At 33.6% G+C, this 2,963-nt stretch overlaps 1 pseudogene; it reads left to right on the forward strand.

The window, feature by feature from the left end:
* The first annotated feature begins 2,193 nt into the window (after positions 1-2,193).
* Positions 2,194-2,354, forward strand: LOC122905622 (annotated as a pseudogene).
* The last annotated feature ends 609 nt before the right edge of the window (positions 2,355-2,963 follow it).

Below are 2,963 nucleotides of genomic sequence, written 5' to 3' on the forward strand. Positions count from 1 at the left end.
TTTATAAGTTGAGTACACTAATTCCTATTTCACGAGGCTATTATAAAAATGACTGAGAAAAATACCTAGCATGGTGTCTTTTAGATATTATGTGATCAACAAATGTTAATTTATTTCACATGTCCTCTTAGCAATGAAAATATTCCTTCCTTACAGTAAGCTGTGCTCAAGAGAATCCCTCTGTGGCTGACAGATCAGGAGAGTCAGCTTTGAAATGCTCTCTCAGTGCTTTGTAATGTTAAACATTTAATACAATTATTGTAACTAAGATGTGCTCATTACTAGTGAATGGGATGAATGTAAAAAAGGAGACTTCTAATAATAAGTTTTCATAATTTTAATGTACCGAAATACCATTTGTAGAGGCAGGAAGAATTCTGATTTATTTTGTTTTTGTTTTTGTTTTTTTTGAGCCCTAAAAAATACAACAAAACAAAGAGCAAATAAATTTTGAAACAAAAATTAAAATTAAAGAGCAAATAAATTTTGAAACAAAAATTAAAATTAAATGTGTTATCTCCCTAGGGGAGATAACACATATCTAGATAACATTAGTCTAGTTATGGAGAAATAGCCCATATACCCAGGCTTTCTAATAAAATGGAATATCCAGACTTATGTGACCCTGTTAAATAGTCACTATAAATTAGTAGACATATAAATAGAAGGGGAAATTATAAAGGTATAAAACAAAATTTCTGCAGTTGCATACAATTTTTTTTTTGTCTTCTGAACACAGGAAGAAAGAAGATTTAAAAGTACTTGCCAAATTAAATAACTAACTCAAAGAAAAAAAAAGAAAGGTCCACTTAGTGTTGTTTTCTAAGAGGAACCTGACAGAAGAGAAAGGTAGCCCATCAGCACTCTACACCCAACAAAGCTGAAGGTTCTTATCATCTGCACTGAGCCAAGAGGAGAAGTAAACAGCAGTTCAGAACAGAGGATATATGAAGACTAAAACATTGGCTTTCAACTAGGGAAAATATGCTTTTGCCAAGAAATCTGGGAAAATGGAATTTGATATAAGGTAGTCATCAACATGATGGGAAACTTCCAGGTGACTTATAGATTCAGTTTTCAGATCAGGACCTAGACCAGAATCACCAACATCAAAAAATAAAATAATTTGTTTTTCCTTCTGTGATTGCCAGCATTTGTGCCGAAAACAAGACAGCAATATCCAAGCCTTGGCTCTGTGGCCATACCTGAGTGACTCCGGAGAAATAGAACTCTGATGGCCATGATATGATATAATGCATTTCGTCCAACTTCATTGATAAAGCTCTTCTCTCTTAAATTTTCAGAAGTTATTCACACCTTACAAAATGGACTGAGCACTCGCAAAAGCTCCATTTCCTAGGCTTTTAACAGGAACCAGAGACATTTGCAGAATTATAAGAGGTCAAGGGAATATTTTATTAAGATAAATGTAAACTTCATTCTAAAGTTTAGTTCACTGCCCTTTTTTGTGGAAAGAACACTGAATATAAGACCTACAGTCTTCAGTTTCAAGTATATGATACATTATTGTGGACAAAGTGGTACAGCAGATTTCTAGAACTTCTTTGTCTTGCCTAACTGGAGTTTTATGTCCATTGTTAGTACCTTCCCATTTCCTCTTTCCCCACCATGGGCAATGACCATTCCAATCTTTGATTCCATGAATTTGACTATTTTTGATAACTCAAAGAAGCGGAATTATGCAATATTTGTCTTTCTGAGACTGGTTAATTTCACTTAGCCTCATACTCTCAAGTTTCCTCCATGCAGACACATATTAAACAATTACCTTCTTGTTGAAGCCTGAATAGAATTCCATTGTATGTGTATATCACGTTTCATTATCTATTCATCTGTTGATGGACATGTAGATTGTTTCCATATCTTGGCTATTATGAATAGTGTTTCTGGATGGCTACTATAAAAAAAGAGGCAAATGTTAGTGAGGATTTGGAGAAATCCAAACCCTTTTATACTATTGGTGGGAATGCAAAACAATGCACACTCTATTGAAAATAGTATGACAGTTTCTCAAAAAATTAAAAATAGAACTGCCATATGATCCAGCAATTCCATTTCTGGGTATGTATCCCCCCCCAAAAAAAACATTGAAATCAGGATAACAAAGTGATATTAGCACTCTCGTGTTCACTGAATCACTGCCTTTTGACATTTCATGTTTTCAAGTTTTGTAGCTTTGCTCAGTGGCAGTATCGTAGCCAATGAGGTTTATCCGAGGCGCGATTATTGCTAATTGAAAACTTTTCTCAAGTTTTGTATTGTTAGCCCCTTTAACTTTTCACTTTCTCTTCAACTCAATTATAAATTTCTTGAAGATAGAAATCCTGTCCTATATTTAATAATAAGTATTGATAAGTTGGTGATGATGTGACATAGTATCTTTGAGGACCTCCAAATTTTAATATCACCAAAGTACACCACTGCCCTTCTAAAAATTCATTAAATTATATCTGAAAAACTTAAGTGAATCATTCAGCCTTAAGAAGTTACTGTGTATACAATATGTAAATAAATGAGTGTTGCGTTCCAATAAAACATTATATCAAAAAAAAAAAAAGAAGAAGAAGGAGATGGAGAAGAAGAAGAAGTTGTTACTGTGTATAAACAGAGAATATCCTGGCTAGTTTGAGCCAACAGTGCTGGCTATGTTCATTCCAGAGTTTAGAGTCTATATTCCATTTTAGACTCATAGCACCAGTGATTCAAATTCATCTTCTGAGGAAATTTAAATCATGTGTACCTAGTCATATTCAAAAATATTAGTTGATTGCATAAAACACACATACACAGATCTAAATAACTCCCTTACCATTGGAAAGGGTCCTCTGAGCAGATTATAAAATAAGGGCACAAGCTATGATGCACGCACAAGCTCAGAGTAAATTAATGAGAATCTTAAGTGTGAAAAAGAAAAATGACATCTTAAAAAGCCAAAGAACAGA

This window comes from Neovison vison, chromosome 4 (assembly GCF_020171115.1).
Source record: "Neovison vison isolate M4711 chromosome 4, ASM_NN_V1, whole genome shotgun sequence".
In the NCBI taxonomy this organism is placed as follows: domain Eukaryota; kingdom Metazoa; phylum Chordata; class Mammalia; order Carnivora; family Mustelidae; genus Neogale; species Neogale vison.